The sequence below is a fragment of the Camelus bactrianus genome, chromosome 2 (genome assembly GCF_048773025.1).
Source record: "Camelus bactrianus isolate YW-2024 breed Bactrian camel chromosome 2, ASM4877302v1, whole genome shotgun sequence".
Lineage (NCBI taxonomy): Eukaryota > Metazoa > Chordata > Mammalia > Artiodactyla > Camelidae > Camelus > Camelus bactrianus.
Window position 1 is genome coordinate 98,218,596 of NC_133540.1, and position 19,748 is coordinate 98,238,343.

Here is a 19,748-nt window from a genome sequence, read left to right on the forward strand (position 1 = left end):
TATTCCTGTTCATATTCTTTTTCACTATAGGCCATTATTTCAAGGAAGTGCTTTGAGCTGAATTTAGACCCAAGCTTTCAGAGAAAGAAAATTTGGTTCTTAATCATGACCTAGACCCCAAGAATTCAGTGTGCAAATATAAATAACACCCACTTTTACCCTTCCAGCACTCTCTCAGTGTCCCACTTTGCCCTGAGATTGGGTCTGTTTCCCTGCTTCTGTATGCCCGTTACCCTCTTTTTCCCCTGGGCCCTTTCTAGACAGCAGTGTCTTGACTGGGCCTACCTGAGTTATAACCGTCTTGGATTTATGTGCCTTTTTTATGAGTCTTTAAAAGATAAGCAGCTGCCTGCTTTATCTGTACTAAGTCTGGGCCTTTGCCCAGATGTCTTTATGTTTTCAAAATAATGCCTACTTAAGCTTCATACTTTTATATTATATTCCTGATAATTTCATATTATCTTTTCATAGCTTCATGGATCTGAATTTCTTTTGGTCATGGACTTCTAACAGTGACTTCACGCCCCTGGTCTTCCATTTGCCATCTGTTGGTAAATGAAAACTGTAGAGTTTAATACTTTATGCTTCCTGCCTGGAAATCTAACGCATTGATATCATCTTTGTCATCAGTTTTGATATTGCTTACTTCAGGAAAATTACTATGCTGGCTCGTGGCATTTTCACTTCCCTAATTTTAGGACTTTTGGGTGTGATATGTTTTTAAGAAACATCCAGTATATTAATAATAGACAAGAGATAGTGTCACACAAGCACATGGGACCTTGATGATTGAGGTCCCTGGGGATTCAGAAGAGCAAATTATAGAGTACATTTTATGTCTTGGACAGGGAGCAGATACTATAATGAATTTTTAAGTTAGCAATTTGTTTAGTCTCCTGAGGCCCTGGCAGCTTGCTGAGGTTACAGGGGTAAAAAGCACCTGCAGAGAGGAATTTCTCAGTCAGAATCAACATTTAAAGTAGTGGTGTGTTAATGCTTAAAAAGAAATCCTGCAGGCATTTTTTATAACTTCTAGCCTTTACAGCTGGATCTAACAAATGATGCTCCAAGAGGGTGAGCCAGCTTGCCATTTTCCAGGCTCTAGTTTCCATTATTTATGTCTTTTCTAGTAGAGCCTATGGCACATTCTTAAATTAAAAACTTAGCTTTGCTAAAAGTACAGCCCAGTACCTGAATGGAGGCCTCTGGAAAATGCCACTGGGCCGCCATCTTTTTTTTTTTTTTTAAACCCTTCTGTTCTTATTTAAGTATAGTCAGCCATTTAACTTAAAATCAAGTACACTTTCAAAAAGGCTGAGTTCATGGGGCTGTTCTTTGAAAAATGAATCCTTATGTCGTTAGTGTTTGATTAGGTGTTCAAAGAGGAGTTTTCATCACAGTGTCAAGTGGAGATGTGTCATAAAAATTTCGATGAGAACTCAAAAGAAAATTGAAGATTCCGTGAGTTTTTATGATATTAGCACAAAGGAATTTGAGTTTAAAAGAGAAACCAGGTGCTTTGGTGTCTTCAACAATAGGCTAAAGAAGTTCTGAACTAAATTCCAACGTAGTCCTATGGACCATAGTTTTCTGAGGGACCAAAAACAGGGAAATAAGGAATATACGATCGACTTCCCTCCCCTTCCCCAAAAGAGAGGAAGATATGGACCTTGGTGCTTGGACAGGCTAACTCCTGATACCTTGTTTGACACTGCACGTGTGAGTCCCCTACAGGCCTCGAGTGCAGATGTAGTCCTGTTAACGTTGTTGCCTAGATCACGGTAAGTCTTGGCCACCATTTTATCCTCTCCTTAAATGTCCCTCCTGTGTCAGACATCCCCAAGGTGGTATCTGCTTGTGTTCAAAAACTTACCCACTCAAATTCTTCTACTCTTGCCTTCTCACTAAGCTCTTCCTGCTGCCCTGGGAACATCTCGGCACAGTACCAATGGTCTTCCAGTCTGTAATGGGACAGAATGGGCTTCTTCTCCATGCCCTTCAGTTTCATGGTTGTGATTCAGACCAGATCCTTGGATGGTGAAGGGGAGAACTCCATCCTATTCTATCCATCTCCTTGTCTTTCCTCCTCTGGGCACCCCTGCTCACCCGGAAAAGAACTGCTTCTTCTTCAATCAAAAAATGATCCCCTTTGATTACCAACTCATGCTGATAGATTTCTACAGGGATCACTGGGTCACCAATTCTGCAAACTGCAATCTGTCTGGATACAGGACACCCTGCTATATATGCAGTTTTCCTTGAAAAACAGGAAGTGAAGGAGCTATGCAAGTACACTGGTCAGTGCAATAGTGAATTTCCAGACAAGCTTAAAGGACAAACCAGACTCATCCAAGGAATGCTAATACCTTTTGATTGATCTTTAAGATTCTCTGCTGGCTGTGATAAATATAACCTTATTTATTTATCCCTCATTTCTCTGTGTTACAACTGAACACTGTAAAAAAGATATAAAGACCACAGAAACTTCAAAATGAAACATTCAGTATTTCTACCCTCAAAAAATAAACCCTAACAATTATCTATCATACATAGATTAAAAATTATCTATCATACATCTCTTTTTTATGTGTGCACTTTTCCTTTCTCTCTTTCCCTCTCTCCACACACATACATTCTGTATGTTGTGTAATATATCTTCCTTTTCCCCTCTTTGTGGTATACAGAAATGTACCTCACTTGTAATAGGTATATTGTGTGGTATATTATGTAGAATATTATAATTTTATCAACTAGCCATCCATTCATGGACATTTGAGTTATGAAATACTGTATTTAGAAACTAAGCAATATATCACAATATTATCTGTCATAAATAACAATTGAATGTCAGCCAATGACACAATGCATTTTTCAGCAGAATCAAGTCTGAGTACTTTCTGGTGCTTCTAATAAATATTCACAGCAGGAAAGGACTCTAAAGAAGGATCTTGTTTATGCTTATTCCACCTAAGTAAATCATTTGTGTGTTTTAATTCTAGATTCACCAAGTCATTAGCATTCAAATGTAGTTGAGAGCATAAGTTCATTTCAAAAGCATGCTTGGGATTTTGCAGTTTTACAATTTATAGCAAGAACCAGACCGACTCAATACTTTTCTAATAAATAATATCTTTAATCACTGTCCTACTTAAGCAGGTAAATGATTATTCTTTATTGTACAGTGGACCCAGAACTGTGATGGATTAAGTTTCTAATTCTTTCTCCCTGCTCTGTTGTGCCTGCACTGCCAGTCCCTCCCTGTCTACAGACAGATGAAGGAGTACCTCACATCCTGGCTTCCTTCACTGCCATGGTCAGCAGGAGATGACTATTGCCCAGAGGCCCTATCCAGGTCAGCTTGACCTGGATACCCAGCCTCCCCAAGGACTCATAGAACGAATCCCATCATCCCTCACATTCCACCAGAAGGCCACGCCTCTCCAGGGCATCCGAATTGTCTGTGCCCTCTGCTGCCATCTGCCGTCTCTGCCCATCTGACCCAACTTGCTACTTTTCTCCAACCTCCCAAAACTCTTCCCCATGCCATTTGGAATTGATGAGCTATCAGGGCAAACTATTCTAGATCCCCAGCCACTACTCTGAAAGCCCTCACCACCTGCTCAACCTAATTGAAACCTGGGTGCTTCCTGCAGACATCAGCTCCCCTGCAGCCCTCTCCAGCTTAGTATTGATGTTCCATTTTTGCTATGATGTTATTGTTAGTAGTAATATTCACAGTGCAAGTTCCACAGGCCCTGGAGCTTGGGGTGAGTGTCCCCTTAGTACCCTATTGTGGCTTCCAGATCATATCTCTTTCATCCTTTAAACACCCAACTCCTTAGAATTTTGTGCTTTTAGACTTTACCACCCATCTCTGTTGCTACGGCCCCTAGGTCCCATTCACTGCTGACCAGACTGCTTCACTATCTTCCTATCACTAGTTGCTGGCTTTGTTCTTGGAGATTTGCATCCAGTACCTTGCTTGCTTCTTTGATCCTGGATTGGTTCTCTCCACCTGCACCACCACTCCTACAGTCGGAAGTTTGACTTTCTGTTACCAGTGACAGGACTACCTCCCGGATCTTTACTGCAAATATACTTCTCTTGACCAGTATCTTCTATGCTTCTAGCTTGCCTATTCTAGACCTTCTGAGACAGGAAGGAAGGGGACAGGGCACAGCCATTCAAGGAATGACACAGCAATTAACACCAAGGTGGCAGAAAATTCAACTCCCAACAGACCTTGAGGCCCAAAATGGTAGGAGATTTGACTTCAGTAGACTTTAAGCTTCATTATATGCTCACTTTAATATATTAACATGGTACATGGCACTCCCACAGGTGCCATGACAGTTCCAAGGCTAACCATCAAAGGTCAAAAAGTGGGCAGTGGCCCAATTCCTGGGAATCCCTGCTCCTTCCCCAAAGTAGCTGAAATAATCCTCCCACTTGTTAGCATATGAAGTTACTGAGCCCATAAAAGCTAACAACCCCCACTCCTCATGGCTGCTCTCCCTTCTGAGTGAGACGGCCCACACTATCTATGTAGTGTGTAACTACTTTTACTTTAAACTAAGCAATCCCCACACCTTGTGGCCCTTCTCTTGCCTTCTGAGACTGCCTGCACTGTCTATGAAGTATGTATCTCTCTAAATAAATTTAACTTTACTCAACTATGCCTCACTCTTAAATTCTCTCCTGTGCAAAGCCAAGGACCCATACTTGGCAGGGCACATCCCAGGGTCTCAACTGAGACCTGGGACACGGCCATCTTCTCACCCCGCATTTTCCTGTATCACTTCCACTCCAGCAGGTCATTTGGACCTTTAATCCATTGACCTCTTTCTTTTCTTCTTTTCCTGTCATTCTTCCTGCTTTTATTGTTGGTTCTTTTCATATCCAGTCTAGATTCTTTGTTCTGCAAATATCCTCACCCTCTCCCATCTCCCTCCTTCTCCTAAACCTGCAACTAAATAAATCATGTGGAGAAAAACACTCAAGCATGTTAACCAGTCTCTTTAAATTCTGCACTATAATTCCACTTTATTTCCTTGATATATTAGCATTCCTTTTGCCTAAAGTGGCTTTTTCCCTTATTTTCCTGTCTCTTAAATTCTTCTCCCCACTTGCATTGATCTGATGATCTTGCCTTTAATACTGGTTAATAAGACAAATAATAAAGCAGGAACCCCCTCATCATTCTGTCATGATTCCATCAAACAACTTTTATCTGTAACCAGAGTCTCCATTTTACTCCTGTTTCTGTGAATGAAGCTTTCCTGAGTGTATTTTTTATTACAAATTTTTTATTGAAATACAGTTGGCTTGCAATATTATATTAGTTTCAGGTGTACAACATAGTGATTCAATATTTTTATACATTACACAATGATCACTGTAAGTCTAGTTACCATCTGTCGCCATACAAGGTTATTATAGTATTATTGACTATATTCCCTATGCTGTACATTTCTGAAAATATTGGACACCAGCCCCTCCTCTTGTGCCCTGGTCCTGTCAACTGAAAAGAAAAATGCACAGTGTGAGAGCTGTGAGTTTCAGTTTTATTTGGGAACTTTCTGAGGATTATAGCCCAGAAGACAGCCTCTCAGATAGCTCTGAAGAACTGCTTCAAAGAGGTAGAGGAGGAGCCAAGATACATATGCATTTTTCTGGCTGGGAAATACTGGTAGTCAAGCATACATCTTGGTAAAAGGTTACTGCTAGTCAAGGTTACAATAGCAAGCTTGGTGAAAGGTTACTGGTAGTTAATGAATTTAGTGCTTTCCTATGTATGGGAGAAAGAAGAATCTGAGGTCATTGAAATTCTCCCTTAGGTATGCAGTTTAACTCTCCAGGGGCCTCTATATCCAAGACGCAGAATGCTGCTTCCTAAATTCCTCTCAGGGGGTCCACTCGACTGCAGTGGCTCATGACTTGATCCTTGTAGAACTGGAATGGCGGGCACCAGCTTTGCTCATGGTGCCATCCTCTCTCAGTCTCAGGGACGGGCTCCAGTGGTAGTTTGCCTTAGTGGCTTGGTACACGGGCTCTGGGAGTCAGACGGCTTAAGCGTGAATCTCGTCTGTGCCATCTCCTAGGTGTATGAGCTTCGGAAAGTCATGTAATTGCTCTGTGCCTCTATTGCCCCATCTGTAAAATGCAGTGGTATCTACTTTGCCAAGTTCTTGTGCAGATTAAAGGAGTAAATTTAGTGCAGTGCTGAGGACAGGGCGGGGCTCCCATTGAAGGCTGTGTCTGCGTTAGCTGCTCCTCACCCGGGCAGCTCCTCCCTCTAGCACACAGACATGCTCTAGTGATTTCATCTTGAACAAACCGACCCTTCCCTTCTCTTCACATTTCCCCAGCACTTCAGCTACCGCTTTGTTTCTCAGCTCCTCCAAACAACAAAGGGTTCCCTTTAGTCCAAGCTTCTCTTGCCTGGATTGCTGCAGGAGTTTTATGATCCATCCCCTGGAAATCAGATAATGTCACTGACTAAAAAGGTCTCCTAGGAATAAAACCAACACTCCTATTCTGGCATGCAAGGCCTGGATTGTTTAGATAGTGCCTCAGTGATCCTGAAGCACAGACCACCCTAAAAACTCTGGCTGAAAGCAGCCCTTGTTCTGCTGGGTCTGCTGGTCTGCCAGGGCAGCTCTGCTGATTGCAGCTGCTTTGCTCACATGCGTGCAGATTGGTGCAGGGCTGGCTGGCCTAGGCTGTAGGGACTAGGCAGCTCTGCTTCCAGCTGCAGGTTTGCTCTGGCCTGTTCTGCTCCCGGTGTCTCTCATTCTCCTCTTGGATGGCACCAGTCACCAATAGGCTGTGGCAGAGCACCAGAGGACGTACCTAAGCATCTGACACAGTTCTTGTGTCACTTATGCTGGCATCCCATCTACCAAAGAAAATGTCGTGGCAAACCCGAAGTCCAGGGATGGGGAAATAGGCTTCCTCTTGTGACAGAAATTACAAAGTGGGCATGTCAAAGGACATGGACTAGTGTGTGTATGCGTGTGTGTATGTGTGCATGAGAGAGAGATTGGGTCTAATATTTCAGTTTCCTGCACCATCCTCTGACATCTCACACCAGTTAACTCCTTGCCCACAATGCTCAGGTCTTCTCTCTGTTCCTTTGGCACAACCAATTCCCACTCTAGGGCTGTTTGCACTACATCACTATGCTATAAATTTACACGTAGCTTTAGCACTAACATTTGGTTTCCAGAGGATTCTAGTGACATGACAGCTATTCCTTTTCTTTCTTCATTGTTTTTAGCCCTTAAATTTTATATTATTTTTGATGATCTGTACCTTTAGAGCCTTCATTGACTTGAGGGTAGATAGGAAAGCCTTTCAGATTCACCATCGAATCAATAAAACACTTTTATTTTCCTCTAATACTATGAAACCTGTCAAAGATGAAAAACAAATTAATTTGCTCTACAGTTGCTCAATAGGAATAATGGATAGTAGGCAGAGCCCTATGAGGAAAAAGCAAATCTAATGGAACTTTAGAATTTGGGAGTTGAGATGACTTGGATTTTGTGCATTTGAGCTTCTGGATTTAATAGATGCCATTTTCTAAGCATTTGAATTACTTTTTTTATTTATTCACATTACGAGATATTCAGTGGTCAGTTGGGTGTTAATTTGCCCAGTGCATACCAGGCAGCTTTTGGAGGTCTCCTGTGACTCTAGGGGAGCAAAGTTTGCAAAGAGGGAAGGACCAAATATAAAATGCAGGTCGGGGGTTGGCCCCAGAGGCACTTCAGCAACTGGCTCATGGATGAAAGGGACTGGTGGAGAGGGAATTCAAGGGACTGTATTTTTGGCTTCCAAGAGAGGGGTTTGGGACCTGGGGACAGGGCGTTCTCCTTCCTTATTTGGCAGAACTTAGGCTTAGGGAGTGGTCAGGAACCACTTTCCTGGTGAAGAAAAGGGGAAGCTTCACTACAGTCCTTGCAGGACCCAGGCCCAAAGTGGGGGAGGGCGTGTGTGTATGTGTGTGTGTGTGTCCTTTGTGGCCTTCTGCACAGCTGAGAAGCACATCGTCATCACAATCATGGTAAAGAACTAGCATAATTGAGGGCTTTCTGTAGGTCAGCTATTATGATAAATGCTTTACACCTGAACTCATTTAACCCTTATAATAACCTTTGGCAGTTCTGTTATTATCATTTCCATGTTAAAGATGAGTTAATGGAGGAGGGTGTGTATAGTTCAGTGGTAGAGCACATGTTTAGCATGCATGAGGCCCTGGGTTCAATCCCCAGTACCTCCATTAAAAAAAAAAAGTTGTGTTAATGGAGGAGCAAAGAGTTTTCAAAGGACACTCAAGTGATAGAATCAGATTTGAGCTCGAGTCTGTCTGATGATAGCACTGTGCAACACCGCCAAGAGCAGGGGGTGCAGAGTCCAGGTGAGAAGCACGGGGACTCACTACAGCCTGCGGACCTGGCCTACTGCACCCCCTCAGGGAACGCAGTACAGCACCTGGGGCTCCGGGGTGGAAGCAGCAGGGAACAAAGGGACTCAATCTACAAGCTGCTACTGCCTGCATTTCAGCCACTGTGGGAGGGAAAGGTGTTGTTGTGACTATGGTGACCAGAGGGGATGATTTAAGGATTTACCTGTGATTGTGGCTGAAGCAGTGAGCATTGTTCATATCTGGGTCAGGAACAGTCTGTGGGCCTCCCTGGGCCCCGGCTGGAGACCAGAGAGCCTGACATCCCTGAAAGGCCTGGCTTAGTTTTATCAACAAGGAAGCTGATGTATATTATTACCTATCCCATTGTGTTGCTTATTAGCATTTATCCAACAAGGTGCACCTGGAGTAGGCGCCCTGCATTCTTGTTATGAATAGTTCTGTTACTCTCCAGGCACACAGCTGCTTCTGGCATAGCTCCCTGTCCTCAGAGCTGATGACCAGGTCTCGTTCCCTGGGGGGGCCTCCTGGTGTCTCACTACAGCCCTGTCCTGTCACTCATCTCCCCTCTGGCCCCAGGGAAGACAAGGAATTGGAGGTACTCAGAAGGCAGGAAATAGGGTGGTATCCGACCAGCTATGTTTTATCTCCTACAAATAAGTGCATGAATTAAGACAAAATAGCAGTGGGAACACTTTTTCAATCAAGAATAATCATCACCATGCAACCGAGAGCCATAAAGCCTAAAAGCAGCTCAACTGGTTTTTTATTTCCTTTATTTTTGGTTTGGTTACAGCAGTATTCTGATAGCTCATTTATGCTCATGCCTCCCTCTTACAGCCTGGACTTTTATATGGGGAATAAAGGCTCAGAGAAAGGAAAGAACGAGAGATATAGGGCACTTTTGTCAAAAGGGAGTTTGTAATTTAAAAAGAATGACAAACCACAAAAATGTATTATCCAATTGGTACACCAATAAGGTACTGTGTAAAGTCTCAAAATGTACAGACAATGGGGAAATGAGAGTAGATAATAAGGAACAAAATGTGTCTAAGTATACCAAATTCAGAAGTCAAGGTGGGGAGAATCAAGGTAAATGGTCATTTTCAAGAGAGGCTTCACCTGTCAATCTTGAGATAAGAGCTATCGATCCTACAGAGGCATCCTCAGATCATAGTCTTAATAGCATCTTAGAAACAGTCTTTGCAAAAGACTAATCATACCATGATGTATAATGTCAACTCTAAATGACAGGTAAGTGAGAAGTTAGCCATTAATGTTCTGGGTAGGTGTGAATTCTGTTATTACTTGAAGGGGACAGCACTATTGTAGCTTGGGAGTTTGCTCCCCAAAGTGATATTTTCCTGTCTAGGGAGGATAAAAAAGATCCTTTGTGTGGGGTTTTGCTTTTGCTATTATGGAGTCTGAGTGCTATGCCCCATGTTATCCTACAAAGAGACTGGAGGCCCTGGACCAGTGGGAGGTACAACAGAGTGTGGCATGTTAGTAAGGAACTGGGCTTTTTAGTCCTGATGTTGCCTCTAATTAGCCCTGCAACTTTGGACAAGTTCCTTAACTTATTTTTGAGTATGTTTGGATATGTTTATTAACCATGTTTCTAGCTTCTGTCAGTTTGATGCTTTAACATCTGCCCTACATGTATGTGCTGGACATGCCTTGTTCTGGGCAACCCAATGATATGCCTTAGTCACCTTGCCTTGATCTCCTGCCTCCCTCATTCCCTCTGTGGGCCCCCTCCCTCTGCTTAATGACCAAACCTTGGTGCTTCCTCATGTGGCCCCCACCTCTTGGGAACTGTCTTTCCAATAGCAGTCATCTCCTGATCTGTTGGCCTCCCAATACCTCAAATTAATACACTTGATTTTAAAACAGTCAAGAACTGATGCTACTCTAAGCCTGCTTAACTGCAGTGGAGGCTCAGAAGGATGAGAACTGGGAACTGGGAAGACAGTTTTTCTAGGTTGCAGGAGCCAGTTGTCTTTGCTCTGCTCTGCGTACCTGCTTCATTCTTCTTGCTTTCTGAGAGCTGGCTTCCTTTGCTGTCCTGGGCATGATTCATCTGAGTCGTCCCCAAATGATGCTCTTGGTTGACAAGTCTGTTCAAATCCAGCATTCATATCTTACTGCCTTAGACTTTCTCTGTCCTTTCAAACTCCTGTGAGAAAAAAATCTGATCAGATCAGTCTAGCTTTGGGTCAGCTGTCCATTAGTCACCTGCATCGAGGGGGTAGGATAGACATGGCTTACAGAGGGGAAGTGAGAGGAGCAGGACCGTTGACTAATGTCTAGTACCTGAGGGCATTTTGCAGTATTTTTTAAAAAAAGTATTTAAAGGGATTCCACTTTTTAAAAAATCATAAGTAACTGAAAAGATGGCAAGTTAATATTCTTCAAAACCAGATTTGTTTGGTCAGGCAGCTCATTTTGCAAAGAACAAAGATAAAATCGAGAGGTCTAGAATGTTATTAAACCCAGTCTCCTAGTAGGAATTACAAATTGATGACTTCCCAGAGTCCTAAAGCAAATTCTAAAAATCACACCTTTGGTTAAAATTATAAGTAAACAATAGGTTTATTGTTTGAAGTTTTGGGAAAGCTAAAACTTGGAAATTATTTAACAATAAAGGAAGAATTGTTTCAGAGACAGTTGAAATATTATGAAAGGCTAGCAAATATTTAAAAGTAACAGCAAGTGTACTTATTAGAGTTTGAAAGGGTAAAGAGACTTTAATTTGGCTAAAATAAAAAATCCAACATTAGAACTTACAATTTTTAAAAATGGGATGATTTAATTATTTTTGTTTCAAGAGGTATTCTGTAAATGATAAAGAAGTACTGTGGAGCTCCTTTGTTGCGGGCTGAATATTCGTATGTCCCCCAAATTTGTATGTTGAAGCCCTAACCCCCAGCTTGGCTGTGTTTGGAGATGGGCGCCTTCAGAAGTAAAGTGAAGTGAGGTCATGGGGTGGGGCCCTCATCTGATAGGAATAGTGTCTTATAAGAAAAGACACCAGAGGGCTCTCTCTCCATGTGCATGCAACGAGGAAAGGCCATTTGAGGACACAGCAAGAAGGTAGCCGTCTGCTAGCCAGGAGGAGAGTTCTCATCAGGAACCGAATCAGCCAGCATCTTGATCTTGGACTTCTAGCCTCCAGAACTATGAAGAAATAAATTTCTGTTGTTTATGTCACCAAACCTTGATATTCTGTCATAAGTAAGTACAAGCAGACAGATACCCTTCATAACTTTTCGCCATGATACTTGTTACTAAAATATCACTCTTGTGTCCTCTGTGAATTATTTCCATGCCAAAACAAAGAACAAAAAACCCTGCACTATTCCCCAGAGAACTCTGAGGAAGGAAGCTAATATTTTTCTCTCTAAAATGTGTAAGTGGTGTCAACATCTTTCCTAAATCAATGGGCAGTGAGTGCCGCTGTTTGCCCCAGTAGGGTGAATGGATGAGGAAGCTTTGTTGTAGGGTAAGATGGCCAAAATTTGAGTTAAGCTATTTTTAATTTAAATATATTTTAAAACTTACATATTAATTTGTTAGGAAAGGCAGTGCAAATTTCAATCCATAAACTCCACAGCTGCTTTGCCCAGCTCTGCTAAACTGTTTCAGTTGGAGCCAAAATCTGAACCTTGCAATATTTCAAAGCACTTAGATAGTCACAGGGATAAAATGCTGCTGTCAGGACATCTTAACTCTCCATGATCCTGTAATAAGACTATGTTAAGAAACAGAGGGTAATGACACAGACTTGCTGATTGAGACGTGGTAGAGGTCCTTAGGCATGGGAAAAGTGATTTGCTCAGAGACTGGAGTGGATTTTAGCTAAGACTGCTTACTTATTCATATTCTATCATCCAGTGAATGAAATCCAAATTCCCACAAGTTCAAATCAGAGATTGGCCTATGGGCCATTTCTGGTCTGCAGGCATTTTTTGAAAATTTGCTAACAACTTAAACTCATAAAGATCTCTCATAAAAATCAACCATTTTGGCTTCCCTTTAAAAACTGGAAGAGGTGGCTGGATCAGAATAATGTATACCCTTGGGGACAAGTCATGAGGTCTCTAGGTCTCCATTCTCCACCACTCCCTAATGTCTTCACCTGCCCCATTCCACTCATTCATTGCTACTTGTGGGTCATTTGAGATCAGAGACCTTTAAGAATTATGCTCCAAACCAATGTCTCTTTCTCAAAAATCAGTGGGCAGCTGGATCCGGACAACAGGTTAAAACTGTATCAGTTAGTCAACTTTAGTTATTATCTACAAATAAAACATGAAAGAAGGGTGCTAAGAGAATGTTTCTGTGTAAAACAAACAAAAACTCCTCCTTGAGGAAATGCAAACCTATCCCTGGGCAGGAAGATTCGATCTCTGAAAGAAGAATGAATTGTGCAACTTCAAATATGTTTGCCTTTCTACTTGATCGTTAGAAACCCGGGAGATTGTGTTAGATCAGGCACAAGTAAGCAAGCTCCTTAGGAACTCTGAGGACTCAGCAGTATGGATAGGGACATGGACAATCTTAAAGTGTAGACAGAAGCAGCAGAGATTGGATAGGAAATGAAAAGAGGAGGAGGAGGAGAGAGGAAAAGAATGAGAGCCCAAGAGAGGGAGGAGAAAGAGAAGAGATGAGCATGGCTGTTCTTTCAGAGCCATTTTGATTCACTTTTGTTCTGGGCTGTTACTGTTAATTAATCCACCAGGTGGTGCTCTGAAATACCAAATAAACTTCCCTCCGTTTAAAAAATTATATGGCCTGAACTTTCCACTGTTCACAGCTATCAAACCTGGAAATGACACATGTCTGATTACTCTTTATTTGAAAATAAAAATATTTGAAAACACATAAAATATTTTTAGTAGAAGGATGAAATTTAGGAGGAAAATTGGAGATCTATTTAAATTGTTATTTTCAGTGTTCTTTAAAATGTCTTTATACTTTACAAAGTATAAATTCCAAAAAAGCCAAGAGAATTGCAGTGAATATTTGTGCTCCCCAAATCGATGTGTTTACATATCCTCAGTTTCTCTGGGCTGAGCTGGCCCCCTGTGAGAGCCATCTGTCCCCACTATATGTGCATGGGAGGCTATGGGATGCTGAGAAGAGTTCACTGGAGGAGTCTAATTTTCTGCATTCAGCCTGTGCTCACCAAACACCCTGGCTCCACTCCCCATGTTTTGGTCTCTGCTTTTAGTATACTCCATCCTCTGGGGACCCCTCAGAAGCTGAGGGAGGTCTGGCTCATTCATCCAGCACCACACTTTCTCCTTGGCTGCCCCCAAACAGCATTCCCAGAGAGGTCTGACTCTCCTCCCCCTCCCATAGCCCCTGGAAGTGAATTTAGACTATTTTTTAAAGTCTAATTTATGACACAATATAATTTAAGGAGGGAAAAACAAATGACCTGAGGAGAAATAGGCACTGGGGGCTGTGTTCTCAAAGATTTGGCATTAAATAATTGTAACTATGACAAAAGACAGTGTGAGTATAGCAACAATATTTTTAGAGTCAGATTGTCCTGAGTTCAAATTCTGACTACCCTACATGTTGCCTATGTGATTACGGCAAAATTAGTTTGCTTTTGTTTTTTCAATTGAAGTACTGTCAGTTACAATGTGTCAGTTCTGGTGTATAGCACAATGTCTTAATCATGCATAGATAGCCTCTTTGAGCCTGTTTTCTCTCCTGTGGAAGGAGGATAATAATTCCTACTCTGCATGGTTGTTGTGGGGATTAAATGAGATCAGGTGCTTAAAGTACCTGGGTTAGTCGGCGGCCTGTCCATTTCAGGGCCCTTTCTTTTCCCTTCCTTACCTTATATGTGGGCTCCAACTCAAAATTTGTCCTCCAGTGCTGGTAACAGAGACACTTCTGTGCTCCTCTAAGCCTTACTCCTGTCTCAGTAATCTGCTTTCACACTTTCCTGACACGGACCGTTGGCTGGATCTCCACTACCTGGCTACTTCAGTTCCTCATTGCCTTGTGCTCTGTGCTGCTGGGATGACCACCTGATGTGGTTTGTTCTACTTCTCTATGGCCAGTTGTCTGCCTGCCTTCTGGAATGGCCACTGTCCCTGCCATGCCCTCTGGGTACATCCTCCACTCCCTTCCCAGCAATGAAGTCCTTATTCCTGCTGCTGGGTTAACTCCCTAAATAACTGTCCTACTATGAAGGCCTCCTCGAAATCACTGGGCCTGATGCTTTAGGAAGAGAGCTGTCCAGCTGCACCATGCATAGCATCTCTTGGACACCTGAAAGTATGCAGAAAAATTGTGATTTTTAAATTGGGCTTGGAATCCAGTGGTCTGTCTATCCTGAAGGAGACTGCTGGCCTCTGGTAGGACAGCTTGAGGATCAGCAAAAGCTCCCCCTGGAATGTTGCACCCTCATAAAACCTGGGTCCTTTCAAGGCAGGAGTCCATACAGGGGAGCCCCAGGCAGCATTGCCAGGGTTGTGATAGGTAGTCTGAAAGGTGAGGTGAGGCAGTCAACAGAAGGCTGAGTGAAGGGCGCAGATGTTATGTGTTCTCAGAACAGGTGGTTTGGGCCCAAGGCCAAATACACAGACAGAAGGAGATACAGGAGCCTGTGGATGGGAAAGCTGCCAGCTGGGAACACCCACTGGGAGACATGGTTTATCTGGGGATTCTTATTTATGTATATTTTAAAACCAGTTTAATAATTCCTGGATATAGCCTTGTCCTGTATTTCTGAAACAGTTTTTAACGCTACAAAGAGCCCTTTAGAAAATCCATTTATCTGAATTATTTTTTGTTCTCTTAAATGCTTTTTCTGCCATGAAGAATTGACTCAACTTATTAAAATTTATCCTCATGCAGATTTTACATTAAATGCTTAAAACCCAAGCACTTAAAATTCTGAGGGAAGTAAGAAACATTTTTTAATAGACTCTGCAAATGTGCCACTTTATTAATGGTAGAAATGGTTGTGAAAATCTGTTCCTTTTCCTAGATAGTGTTCCTAATTACAGATACAGAAACGTTGTAGAAATTGGCATTTGATCAAGTTCAGGCATCTTGTAAAGCTGGTTCTTAATGCAGATTTTATCTTCAGGACTTTAGTCTGCTTTCCACAAACAGTAACAACTATTTGAGCAAGAAATCAAAGTGCTTGTGGCCCCAGTGATCCCAAAGCCATAGTTCTCAGGAGGCCAAACTAAGATGCTTCAACTCACCAAAGTCTTTTCTTCTTAACCTCCTCCAAAAGGTAATGCAGTTAACAGCTCTGCAGTTCATTCCAAATCGCACATGCTATCATTCTCTCTCTTTAAAAAAAAAACACCAAAACAGAAAACAAAATCTGAATGCTTTTTTCCTTGAATAGTGCAGGTAGAAAACAATTAGATCCATTTAGATCATAAAGTGTTTTTGGTTTTATTTTAAATTTTGCTTAAGAGGAACTTTAAAAATCAGTGTAAAGTTTGGATCTTAAGGGCACGCTCAAAAAGCCAGTCTCAAAAGCTTGTGTATTGTATGATAATATAAAAGCCTCAGATGACAAAGTTACAGTAATGGAGAGCAGACCGGTGGTTGCCCTGGGCAGTGTTGGGGGAAGGGTGTGACGATTAAGGAATAGTACCAGGAAGTTTCTTTGTTGTGATAGAACTGATTGAGGTGTTGGTTACTTGAAACTACACATGTGGTGAAACTTTATATAACAATTGGGCAGAAAAGAAAAGGAAAAAAAGAAGAAAAAAGTATATAAAATCTGTGAGATCTGAATAAGCTGAGCTAATAATATTGAAAAACATCAGTGTCCTGCCTTTGACAATGTGCTAAGACTATGTAACATGTTATTTTGGGGGGAAGCTGGGAGAAGGGTACAAAGGAACTTTACTACTTTTACAGTTTCTGGTGAGCCTTAAACTATTTCAAAGGTAAAGATAATTTTAAAAAAAATTCAATGGATAGAATTAATTAGATACATGAAGGGTTTCTTTTCTTTTCTTTTCTTTTTTTAATGCGAGAGTGTAAGTTCTTTGAGTACCTATGTAAGTGATACTAACTGCTTTAGGGAAAAGGAAGGTTTGCAATAATCCATAGCAATTTTCCAGTTATGGTTTCCTAAGTACTGTTTCCTTTTAGTGATAGTTTCTTCTTCCCTCCTGTTTGCCCAGTTTCTGTCAATTTCCTATTACACGTGCTCCTTTACAACATGTGAAAACTCTGTGCTTCTCTCTTTCCCACTGTCTTCTGTTTATTGTGCATAATGTAATCTCTTTCCCGACAAAACCCACATCTGGGTATATAAACCACATTTCATGTATAGTTATGAATTTGTTCCCTAGTCTGAGTGCACTTCTGCTTATTTCTAGGGAGAGAATGGGATATTGGAAGAATCTTGACCAGCAAGTGGAGGTAAAGCAGAGAAGAGAATTTCTCTTTATTTATACTTTATCAAGAGTTCCTTGGGGGAAAGGTATAGCTCAAATGGTAGAGCACATGCTTAGCACACATGGGGACCTGGGTTCAATCCCTGGTACCTCCTCCAAGCGGAAATCAATGAAGAAATATAATTACCTCCCCCTCATAAAACAAACAATACAAGAAAAAGACAACAAAACAAAATGCAGCCATTAAAACAAGAGTAAGAGCCTTGGCATTTAAACACCTGAATTATTCCTTTGCACGATGTAGTCTTGAGAAATAGGGCTGTCACTTTCTGGATGTGGAAATTAGGGCTCCAGTGAACTGATCTGTTTATGGCAGGGCTCCAGTGCTCATAGGAAACTAGAGGAGATCCTGAGAGGCAAACTGTCACAAACATCCCAGCCACAGAGTTGTGTGGTGGTAAAACCCTTCCAGCCCTCTTGATGCAAATGGAAGATTTAGGCTTGTGTGGTTTTCCTGTCTAAAAGGGTCTGGGTGTCCTTGAAGCTTCACCCTCTTGAATTCATCAGGGTCATGGTGGGCATAATCATGTGACAGATCTCCCTAAAGAGGAGAAGGGATATGAGAGGATTTGAATAGTGCTATGAAGCTGAGGAGACCCTTCTCACAAGAGAACCTGTCTCCTGCAGCCTTGGAGAATGCTCTGGAGGTGGACAGTACTCTCAGGTGAGGCAAGAGCAGGCCAGTAGAGGCGGACATGAGATGTAAGGAAATGATTAGTGAGTTCTACTGGGCCAAGAGTAGGTCTTGTAGGATTTCTGTTGTTTATAAGCCACCCAGTCTATGATATTCCATTATAGCAACCCAAATGAGCTAAGACAATCGTAGAATGAATAATGGATATTACAACTGCTTTAAAAAAATCCAAATAATAGCTTGTGGTATCCTAAATTCTGATAACTTTGTTTTCCTCTTCCAACAGAAATCCCGCATTATTCTTTTTATGGTCAAAAGAAAAGATGGATTTCTTGGTTCACTGTTCCTTAATACTGATACTACAGGTTATATTGCTGTATTTTGTATCCTAAGCTTCTCTTTTAGAATCAGCAAATAAATATTTGAGTAAAATTTATTAAATGAATTAGAAGACTAGGCTCTCTACATCTATCAGAATCTTTTCTGTTAATCACACTTCTACCTATTGGCTATAGCCTTGTTTCTTCTGTGAAACCTCACCGGGCTCCTTTATCTATATGTGACTTCTCCATCCTTTGAAAGCCTTTATGTCTTTATGACACTCATTCATATGGCATGCTTTGCATTCTTCCTTTTACTCTTCAACAGCGTTTCATTTACCTTTATATAGTATTTATTTATAACCCTTCTTGTTCCATTAAGGAAACCTATGGAAGAAAATATAAATGAGAAAATGGTAATGAAAGGAAAATAAATATAGGAGTATAAGATAAAGCCAACTGTTGCAAACATTTATTGGGTACTTGCCATGTCCCACATGCTGGACTATCCCTGCTTTCCTGGAAAGCGGGATTGAGTCGGGACAGAGCTGTGACTTATAGACCATTTCAACCCTAGGAAGCTCTCAGAGACCAGCTTCAAACCATCACTAGAGGTTTGATGTTAATCATTTAGCCCCCTAGCTACCCAACTTCTCCCTGAAGCACTCACTTCTTACTATCATTTGTCCTGGAAATTAGCCAATGTTATAGTCTCAATTGTGCTCATATTTTCCATTAAAGGACTTATTTTCTAACTCCATTGATATCTTGGTAGCTCTTCTCTGAACCTTCAAGGTTTAAGGTTTCCCATACCAGACTCTAAGACCATTCCTATAATTATGCTGGGGAGACAGGGTATCCCTCAATTTTTCCAGGGAATGTCCATTCCAGCTTGTATGTACTTAGCATACACTATATAGTAAAATGAATGCCTAGCAGTTTTTCATCAAGTTATAGCTGCCTTTGTAAAAGAAACCTCATTTATATCTCATCTTCTCTACACTGACTAAATGGAAGCAAATAAGATACAGAAATTATTATTACTTTCCAAATGTTGTGAGAGTGCTGGTGATACCAACAGAGTCATTTTGGGCTCCAGAGCAAATTATGAATAGAAAGTTATGATTGTAAAATATGTGGAAGTGGAGATTATTACCATAGCTATGTAAAAAGCTACAGTTCTCCCTCTCAAATCACTACCTAATTTCTATATTTTCACCAAATAATTTTGGAGAAAGTCCCTCCCAGGTCATTTGCATTTGCATTAGGACCATTAGAAAAAAATCATGAGAATATTTACTCTAATTTTCTATTTATATCTCTATGTATGAAGGAAGAAGAAGAAAACTATGGTTGCAGTATAATTTTCACTCTAATTGACCCTTTAAGTAGTACTTTTATTATAGTAACTATCACTTCAGATAATAACTAGTGATTAGAATTTTTTCCTCATTGGACTTATTTCTTCAAAAATGCTGAATTTTTGCTGCTCTCTTTGCAAAGTTTGACTAAGTTGCTAATTTAAGATCATGGGTGTAAATACGCTTCCACGAATTAGAGTTTTACTCCCAGGTGGCTCTGAGAAATGTTAATTTCCTGAGTCTTATTTTTCATTATATAATAAAGTCAGTTACTTTAACACAGAGGATATTAGACCCTGCTCCCCACAAGAGCCAGAATGTAGGTATTTATGTATATCAGAAGCTTTGCCATCATCATCTTTGGGCTTTTTCACAAGATGGGGTTGCATCTGGTACAACAGGGACAGAAGGTGTGGAGACCAAGGCATGCAGGGGTCAGCCTGCAATCCCAGGGGCAGGCAGGGTCTACTCTGGGAGGTCATTAAGTGATGCTTGGAGCCGACGGGTGACATCAAAAGCCAAAGGGAAATAAGCCAGGAATCTGGGAACAAC